Source organism: Neovison vison, chromosome 1 (genome assembly GCF_020171115.1).
Source record: "Neovison vison isolate M4711 chromosome 1, ASM_NN_V1, whole genome shotgun sequence".
In the NCBI taxonomy this organism is placed as follows: Eukaryota; Metazoa; Chordata; class Mammalia; order Carnivora; family Mustelidae; genus Neogale; species Neogale vison.
The window spans coordinates 276,370,916-276,381,641 of record NC_058091.1 but is presented as its reverse complement, the minus strand read 5'-3'; positions in this window follow the sequence as shown (position 1 = coordinate 276,381,641).

Genomic DNA, 10,726 nt, shown 5'->3' with positions numbered 1-10,726 from the left:
TATTTATTTATTTATTTATTTATTTGACAGAGAGAGAGAGAGAGAGATCACAAATAGGCAGAGAGGCAGGCAGAGAGAGAGGGGGAAGCAGGCTCCCTGCTGAGCAGAGAGCCGGATGCGCAGCCTGATCTCAGGTCCCCGGGATCATGACCTGAGCCAAAGGCAGAGGCTTAACCCACTGAGCCACCTAGGCGCCGCTAAGGTTTTATTTTTAAGTAAACTCCATACCCAACACAGGGCTCGAACTTCTTAATGATTAGAAGTCAATCAGTTCTATGCAGAGACCCTACTTGAGACTATATTATAGTTTTTTGGGGGGCTCAAGGGGAAGAACGGTGAGGCAGGTCTGTCCAAAGTTTATTTACACAGGGCACGACAATGTCTCCTGAGCAACGGACCAGAAAAGGATGGAGAGAAAGACTGAGAATGATCGTGGTGATAAGGGAAGAAACTGACATTTAATCAAGGAAAGCATTAAATTCTTTACCTGAATCATCTCGTTGAAGCTGGTATCATTATTCTTTCTGTGGAAACTGAGGTCTGAGAGTCTGAATAACTACCAAGTAGCAAAGCTAAGATTTCATCCCAGGAGAACTGAAGCCAGATTTGCATTATGACTCTGTGTGAGCCGGACCCATTACCCATATGCAGATTTCTCTCCCCCCAGCCCTCTCCCCTACTCAGCTTTTTTTTATAGCATAACTGCCTCCAGTGGTGATTGAAGCAACCAGACAGGAACCCCAGACCCTTCTTGGACACTCGGGCACCAGTCTTTGGATTCTCTGGGAGACACATCCTGAGGACTCCCAAAGTGTCTAGAATGAATAGAGAGCACAGAGGGGCAGAGGCAGAGGCATACTGTCTTGTGGCTATTACCATGACCCTATTTTTATTCCCTGCGGCCTGGGAAATTCAGATTTTCATAATGATGTTTGAAGAAATGGGAAATGTCAAAGCAGGGCCTCCTTTCCCCAAGTCATGATGACAGGATTTTGTCTGTTCCTTAAGAGATGTTTTTACCTGAGGTTTCACCATAGGAGAAGAACCTGCCTTCGGTCTGCTGGCGCCCATGATCCTGGAGCCCAAGAAGTGTGACAAGGACAGGATGGCCAACACACCAATGCTAAGACTCTGCTATGTGTCCTCCTCCGTGGGGAGTGGTTTCGGGAGACCTTGCACAAGGTGCAGGAAATCACAGCACTCTCATGGACCTTGAGCTCAAGACTCACTCCCACAGCCTCTGAACGCACTGAATGTCAGACTGTCCCATCTGGAGTGAGTAAGGAACTATAAGTTCATCTGGTTCAGTGGTTCTAATTTTTGTTCATCTTTATAAGGAGCAGAATCCTCCTTTTCTTTTCCCAACTGAGTTCTTATGCAAGAAGTGTCCCCATGCTGAAAGGATTGGGGCTCCTCCACTCTCCCCCGCCCAGGCACCTCCCCCAGGCATTGCTTCCGCTCCCAGTCTCCTGTCATGTGGGCAGAAATGCCATGAGCCATGCCAAGTACAAAGCTTACAATCTTCCCATGCCAGTTCCTGAAACCTGTCCCTGCTCTGGGGGATATCCCAAACCTTTTGGGGTGTTCCCATCAGCCTTCTACTTCCACTCCAGGTTGGGATGTGCCCCCTTTCTGGTCTGGCAGGAGCAGCTCTTGTCTGGTATCCTCATCCCTCTTAATCCATAGTCGACACATACCCTAGGCTGTGATTCTCCTGGCTTGGTTCTTTATAGGAAAGCCCATTATCAAGAAATGATTTTTTTCCCCTCTCAGAAGATGGTGTTTTTGCAAATCAACAGTGTTTTCCTATCAGATTGTATCTTGTTTAGCTACGGGCTCTAAGATCTCTAGGAACCATTAGGTGTTATGTGAAATACGAACAGCTGGCTTAATATTTAAAAAAATACTATTCCCGTGAAGTGTTCAGAATTATACCAGTAGTTTTTCTCAGAGATCTGAATTATGCCAACCATCTTCCAGGATTTCTATATGTGAAAAATGAAGGGAGGAGACCAAGGTAGGCAAATTAATATTATTGAGTGTCAACAGAACCAAGGCATCGTGCCTGGTGGGGTTTTTTTTTTTTTCCTTCTTTTTTAAACCCTCAGAATATCTTTCTGTATATATCGTTCCCATTTTACAGAAAAAGTAAACAAGTCTCATGAAGAGATTATCTAGGGATGCCTGGGTGGCTCAGTCTGTTAAGAGACCAACTCTTGATTTCCACAAGGCATGATCTCAGGGTTGTGAGACTGAGCCCGGAAAGGGCTCCACACTCAGCACAGAATCTGCTTGAGCTTCTCTACCCCCGCCCCACTCCTCACTCCTGTGGGTTCTCTTTCTCTCTAAAAACAAGCAAGCAAACAAACAACAAAAATAACAACCAAAAGTAGAGATTATAAAACTTCTCCAGGAGATCTGGCTAGATGTGATGAGGGCAAGATTCTCAGCCAATGCACCAGCCCCCCAAACTCTCTCTCCCCCTTTCTGGGGTCAGCAAAATATCAGTCACTGAAAGTCAGCCTAACAGCGCGGTTGGGTTTCCGATCCCATGCGCAATCTTTATAGCACATGACGGCCCTTGCAATTACCAATGAACATGGTATGTTTATGACTGTTTTTCTAGTTTTTGGAGTAAGCATCATGTGCTGACATTAAATGTTGGTGATGCTGGTAGCTGTGTCTTCGCTTTCTACCTACCAGAGGTCCTACCCTTGAATGGTTGGTTGTGGAATCCCCATTTACCGACAAAGAACCAACGATAACGTTATTGGGAAAATTGAAGCTGCTATTTGATGATCTACTTTTCAACAGAGTTTCCAGGAGAGCGTGACTGCAGAGAGAGAGCAGTGCCTGGACATGTCAACATGAATTTTCCTCAGCTGCCCTGACTCAGAGGAGAGGCTATAAGGCCTGCTGAGGGCGGACCCCCCCCACCCCACTGAGCATGAAAGAGTATCTGGGTGGCATGCAGACAGACTTATGACAGACATCCTGGCAACTGAGCCAGGAGAGCCCCCAGGGGGAGAAGTCTGTCCATATGAATAACAACTCTCTCACCATGAAAATCCTCTCAGGCCCTGTAGGGAAGCCTGTGGTGCTGATATGCCCATTGAGGGTAGCGGCATCAGTGAAGTATTTCCTACAGATTCAGGAGTAGAGACTCCCCAGGCCATCGATGAATTAACCTCTCCATAATTAATAATGTACAACTCACCCACTTCCCAAGAAGAATTTGGGTGGCCTATGACAACACGGGTAAAGGGCTGGAGTAATAGACAGTGTTGTTCTTCCTGTATGGGTGCAATCCCAAATTTAAAGACTCATATTCCATAAAAGGTACTTTTCAATCATTTGAGTCATACTTCATATATGTGTATATGCAGCTAGAGTTATAGGGATACATGGGCATATGTGTGTGTGTGCTTGTAATGCGAGTTAGCCCAGTTTAGAAAAGGACATGAACTAGGACTGGAGATCTACACTGTAACCCTGGCTTTTCTAACAGCACCCTGAAGGTCATTTACCTTTTCTGAGACTCAGTTCCTCAGCTTGAAGGCAAAAGATGTTGGGCTTCCTTTGGTATTGACCAAGGAATATATTAAGCCTAAGAGGCACCACAGGCTTTTGTAATCAACTGCTCCATTTGGTTCCCCCAGAACGTTTGGTCAGATTTGCCTCTCATACACCCACAATGTACTTTCCTTTGTAACACTTACTGCAGGTGAAATAAAAGAATACTTTCTAGAATTTTGTTGATTGATACTTCTTTGAAGATGCTATAAGATCCAAGAGGACAAGGACTGTGCCCTCTTGGCCCTCATTGTACCCCTGCAGCTGGCTCAGTCCTGGCTCGGGCTTCTTGAATGAACAAGTTAATAATCAAAGACAGGAATCTGGGACCCCTGGGTGGCGCAGTTGGTTAAACGACTGCCTCCGGCTCAGGGCGTGATCCTGGAGTCCCGGGATCGAGTCCCACATCAGGCTCCCAGCTCCATGGGGAGTCTGCTTCTCCCTCTGACCTTCTCCTCACTCATGCTCTCTCTCACTGTCTCTCTCTCTCAAATAAATAAAATAAAATCTTAAAAAAAAAATAAAATAAAAGTTTAAAAAAAAAAAAAAAAGACAGGAATCTGTGAGGAAGGAATTAGTTCCGAGGTGCTGAAAAATGGCAACTTGATGTATGAATTCTCGTTTTCCATGCCCTTGTCATGGCTACACGTGCCCTACGACTTCATTGTCTAACCCAAAGTCTCCCCATCTCAAATGTTAGTCTGGATCCTTTTGCTCCCCTCTTCAGTTTCTCCATGGCCTGTTCCCCCTCCTCTGCAGATGTTCTCCTCTCAACCTCAGTGGTAATGCCCCTTCACAAGCCTTCCCCTGTCTCCCCAAGCGGTCCTCTCTTCCTTTTTCAACTCTTCCTTGGGATGCCCTACATATGGCGTCTCCTGGGGTTCACTATATCACTCCTTTGCTCTCAAACTAGGTATCTTAGACTGTGAGCATAGACTTGTATTGGATTCATCCCAGTATTGAGAAGATATGCACCCAAGAGGAGTTCAAATGTTGAGGGGGTAAATATTTCTCAACTGGCAAGCCTACAAATTTCAATGATATTAACCGTCCTTTTACTATTCCCATGTACATTGTCAGCCTGCTACCTCTTTCTGTATTCCAGATTGGTAAAATTATTAGTTACCTTGGGCTGCCACAATAAATTATCACCAATGGGATGGCTCAAAGGAACACAAATTAATTCTCTCACAGTTCAGGAGATCAGAAGTCCAAAATCAAGATGTCAGCCGGGTTGGTTTCTTCTGGGATCTAAGGGCAGAAACTGTCCCATGCCTTTCTCTCCTGTCTTCTGGTGATTGGCAGTCATCTTTGGTGTTTCTTGACTTGTGAATGGATCACTTCAAGCTCTGCTGCCACATTCAGGTCCCTGTCTTCTCTGTGTCTCTTTGTGTCCTCTTCTGTCTCTTCTAAGGAAACTCTCATTGAATTTTGGGCTTCCTTAATCCAATATGATCTCATCTTGATCTTCACTTTGCTTACATCTGAAAAGACTCTATTCCAAATAAGGTCCTATTCTGAGGTTCCAGTGGACATGATTTCAGGGAGGACATCACTCAACCCGCTACAATCTACTCTCTAGCCTCTCAAAGTTCACACCCAGTCCATGCACAAAATTCACACCCAGTCCAAGTCTTCGTTCATTCCAGCATCAACTCAGAATTTCATATCTCATGTAAATATCATCAACTCAGAAAGTCCCAAGTCTCATTATCTAAAACGAGTGTGAGTGATGTTCTGGGTTTCATCCATCCTGTGGCAAAGGTCTTCTTCATCTATGGACCTATGAAACAAACAAACAAACAAACAAACAAAAAAACAAATTATCTGCTTCCAAAATGCAGGGACAGTCAGAGAATAGCATTCCCATCCCCACAGAGAAAAGTGGGAGGAATTAAGAGGTCTTAGTCCCAAGCAAGCTCAAAACCAGAAGGGAAAATTCCATTGGGTTTTTAGGCCTGGGAATAATCCACAGTAGCTTGATTTTTGAACAGTTTGACTATGTAAAAATAAAGTAATATATATACAGCAAAATAAACTCTGAGCAAAATTAAAAGACAACTTTGGGGAAAGTGCAACTTATATGACCAATCATATGTTGTTTCCTTTAAGAGGTAAAAAGTCTCTGAAAAATGGTAAAATAAGACCAACACCCATTAGAAAAGTGGGCAAAGAATAGATGAGATATTCACAGAAAGAGAAATTCAACTGGCTCTAAATTATACAAAGAGATGATTCATATCACTTGTAATGAGAGAAATAGTTTAAAACTTGGCAAAGATGAACGATGTAAGTCGGACAGCTTATTCGAAGGGCGATATGACGGTGTCTCACAAAATTACAAATGCAGGTACTCTTTGATCCAAAAAATGCACTTCTGGGAATGCACCTTACAGATCAATTACCAGACATGCAAAATCACAAAGAACAAGGTTAATTACTGCAGCACTGGTCACAACTGCAAAGTATTAGAAAATACATAGGTGAACATTAACTGGGAACAGTTTAAATAAGTATACTCTGTAGCCACTAAAAAATGAAAATCTCTTTATTTCAAGGTAAGAAAGGTTCTTCAAGATTTATATGTTAAGTGAGGGGGGAAGAAAAGCAGTCTGCAGAGCTCTATGGGGGGGGCAAAAATAACATGTGGGTATATTTGAACATGCAAGCATAAATATCTCTGGAAGGCCACTCAAGGAAGTGTTGACATTGGTGGCAGAGAACTCGTTGGCCAGGGGCTCTCTAAAACTTTTTGAAGCTTTTGAATTTTGAGCCCCCAAAATGGTTTACCTGTCATGATAAATTAATTCATCAACTGAATTCTTTAAAAAAGCATAAGGGGGCACCTGGGTGGCTCAGTGGGTTAAAGCCTCTGCCTTTGGCTCAGGTCATGATCCCAGGGTCCCAGGATCGAGCCCCGCACCGGGTTCTCTGCTGGGCAGGGAGCCTGCTTCCTCCTCTCTCTCTGCCTGCCTCTCCACCTACGTGTAATCTCTGTCTGTCAAATAAATAAATAAAATCTTTTAAAAATAAATAAATAAATAAAAAGTTATTAGAGACTACCAGTTAAGCATAGCATGTTGTGAAAATGATTTATCTCTACTCCGTCCTGAAGCCCACTAAGTAGACAGTAAAGGAAACTTATTAAAAATCATGAGTCAACAGTGACAAAAAAGAGAAGACAGTCACCAACTTGTGGTGCCAGCAGAATCTTGGAAGGAGGGGGAGCCTATGACCCTCCCCCCAGGAACTGGGTCCCAGGATTTCTTAAAAGGGAACAGGGCAGAGCCAAAGCACATACTAAAAAATAAGTGGCACCATAAGCAGTGTATTCAGAACTACTGAGATAGATAGTAGAAGGTATATTAAAACAGTTGGAAGGGGTTGGCTCAGGAATGGAGATTTTTAAGAACTGGTGGGACAGAAGACTACCATTTTTTATTATAAATTACAGCTTGAATTTTTTAAAAAAAGATTTTATTTATCCATCTGACACAGAGAGAGATCAGAAGTAGGCAGAGAGGCAGGCAGAGAGAGGGGGAAAGCAGGGTCCCCTCCAAGCAGAGAGCCTGATGTGGGGCTCGATCCCAGGACCCTGAGATCATGACAGGAGTCAAAGGCAGAGGAACTCAGTGAGCCACCAGGTGCCCTGAGCTTGAATTTTTTAAACTATATACATGTATTAAGACTTTGGAAAAAGTGCCTTAAGGAATTCTTCTTTTTTTTCTTTTTACTATTATCATTATTCACAGTGTCCTGCTAATGCATTTGAATTTTTGCTGACATGCATAAGACTTTACAAAACTAGGAATGACAAAAATTACTCCAAAGAGAAGCACAGAGATGTAAACTGACTAATGAACCAAGAGAAAAATTAGAAAAAAAAATTAAAGAACCATCATTATTCCCACAAAAAGATAATTAGGGTTATAGATAATTTTTTCAAATTTTCACCAAAAATCTCTATGTTTTTAAAAAACAAGAAAATTATTATAAAAATTCATTTTATTATGGGATGATTCAAACCTGAATCTAAGGAAGTACATTATTCCCAATGATTAAATACCATTTATCATTGCAAAACCAGCAACACAGTAAACCAAAGCAGAAACCATCAGAAAGACTTTTGATAAAATTCTCTATCAACCTTGAACAGAAAGCAGGCAGATATTAGGAATAAGAGGAAAAATAAGATATGTCTCTGTCCTCTAGTAATTTGGTGTGTTTTTATATTAAAAAGTGTAAAAGGGATTATTTAACATGCAAAAGTATTTAATAAAAAATCATGCATATTGAAATTATCCCACTCATTGAACAAATAACTTTGCAATGATTCTGTGAGTCAGATGCTCTTGGATAGTGGATTGGGTAAAGATGAATAAGACAATGACCCTGAATTCAATAATCATGATCACTGTCACAGTCATTATCATAATAGCAGACATTGCTTATGTGCTACAGCTGAAGACCTTACGTAGGACTGCTGACCAGTAGCTCCGCAGGCAGTGGAAAAGGCAGTAGATGGTTGAGCAAGGGGGAGAGAAACTTAGAGTCGAGGAGAAGAACTGTGGAGCTGAAGATGTTGTAGGGGGACAGTTACAGGTGAGGACAGGTACCAGACGGTACATGGCAGTGCAATGACAAAATGACAACCACCCAAATGCCCCAAACTAGAGTCAGATAAGGTGTATTGTGACACATGGAAGTAACAGAGTACCATGTAGCCATAAAAGAGATATCTACAAGGGCCATACAGGTGCATGGATGAAATAGTGCTAAGTGGAAAAAATAAAACAATAGATTGCAAAGACCCAAGAATTAAAGGTGAGTAGGATCTCTGCACAGTGATAATGACGTGAAGAAATCATAGACGAGGGTGAATAGCTTCAAAAAAGAGTCTTTGGGTCCTTCAATGTGTTGATGTTATGTAATGATGCACATTTTTTTTTTTAAAAGGAAGAATATCTTTGCTCCCTCCCAAATTTTCTCCTCTACTGAATCAGAAGAGACCTGTCATGACTCTAGAAATTCCAAAGGAAACTCTCATCTTCTCTACTCTGGGACCCACAATTAGTTGTTCCTTATGCAAGCCTGAGGGAACATTTATAAATAAAAGACAGGTTTAATAAACTTCACATTTATAAATAAAAGACAGGTTTAATAAACTTCACCAAGTGAGTCCCTGTTCAGAAATGCCTGAAATAGCTAAGAACACGAACAAGTTCATTGTTTTATTTCACCTGAAATAACCACAGTGCCAATGAGTTTTCATAGCTGGAAGGTAGTCTAGAAATCTAGTCTAGTGGATTTTAAATGTATTTTTAAGAATTTTTAAAATTTTTTGAGTAGGCTCCACGCCCAACCTGGGGTTTGAACCATGACCCTGAGGTTACGAGTCACATGCTCTACAGGCTCAACCAGCCAAGCGATCCTAGTCTAGTGGATTTTAAATTCAGTTACAGAGATGACTCAGAGAACATGATGGGAGAAAGGGGTGACAGGGTGACAAGCAGAATCCGTTCCTTTGTCTCTCCTCCATACTTCCTCCTGGTGCTCCAAGCACAGTATCTGCTTCAGACACTGGGGTTCCCACAGTAGGCACCATATGAGAATCAAATGGGAAGATGAAATAGTATACAGAGATCTAGGGCCAACCCGGTACCCCAGACATACTGACACAGAATTTCTAACAGCTCAGCAATCAGGATAGTTTCAAAGCTCTTTATCTAATTCTGTTGCCACCCAAATTCAGAAACATTCTCTGCAGAGGGCTGGAAAGAGACACACATGTGGCCCTTGCTACGTGCTTCCAGTTTTGGAGGCTTCTTCCCCACAGAAAGCAGTTTGGATCACTAACAGAGAACCAGACACTCCATGGAGCTGAACCATGCCCTTTGATGTTACCCAGAACCAGTGAGTTCCTCCATTCCCGGGACAGGCGAGGTGACTAAAGCTATAGCCATCTTTCATAGCGGTGTTTCCATCCTTTCTTCTGCTGACCAGTTCCATCCACCTTTGCCACGATGATCAGCAAGATTCAAGACTGGTCGATCATAATTCCTTAACTTCTGGCCAGAGTTGGTGACCCCACCCAATCTGCTCAGAACACTTCTGCAAGACTTTGTAAGACTAAAGTCAGGATCAAGAATCTTCTCTTTCTGGAGTCATAGGGCTACAAAAATATAATTTGGGAGCCACAGGTGGCCACATCTTGGGCCTTGTTGTAGTGGATCCTACGGTGAGCTGGGTGCGCTAAGACCTTGGCTCCGAGAGCACTGCAGCCTGACTCCTCCCTCTACCCGGTCCTGCGGCCTTCGCTCCTCCATCGCTGTTGTTCCAAACAGACTTCCAAGCAAATCGCCATCTTAGACAGGAACCCAACCCATATTCCTGGGGCGGAATCCCATCTAGAAGGAAGAAAGGGATCTGAACGGTGACAGCTGAGATGAGAGATACCCAGAGGGAACCCTAATGTCACCTGTGGCTCCCCAGTTCTCCTCTTCTCCCTACTCTTCCAGCTGTGTATGATCACACCTGCTTCCAAATACCCCATCACCCTGCCAGCGAGATGCTCAGAACTCAGTATGATTGTCCAAATGTGGACCTGCTAGGCCAGAGCGTGAAGAATTTTGCACACATCATACTTGTATTAATTTAGTGGGAGATTAGCTCAGCTTCTCAGCAGCCCAAAAATTTTGTTGGATTTTTAGAGTTTGTGTTTAACAAAGACTCCTACCTCCCTTTCTGTCAAGCCAGCTCCCTCTGCCTGCTCCCAGACATCATCTACGCATCTCAAAAAGCTGCCTCAACTTTATGACTGGCAATATTTCTTAGTCTTTTAAACACATACCCCAAACATGAGCCAAGATCTGGAAGGGGCCAAGGGAAGGGGAGATGGGAGGTGTATTTTGTTGTTTATAGTATGAAAATGGTTCAGTATTCAGAACACACTTTTCCCCCAAAACTGCACACATTCTTCGCCCATCCCATGTTAACCCCCTTGAGAGTTATAGAGGACCTCTCTCATGGTGGCCTGGAGTTCTTATAGTTTTCATTTGGAACTTTTAATCAGATCCAATGTGTGTTATGCATGTAACAAGAGTCCCAGTGACCTTGCCAGTAATGCGGCTGTATTTGACAATTCCATCCCTGG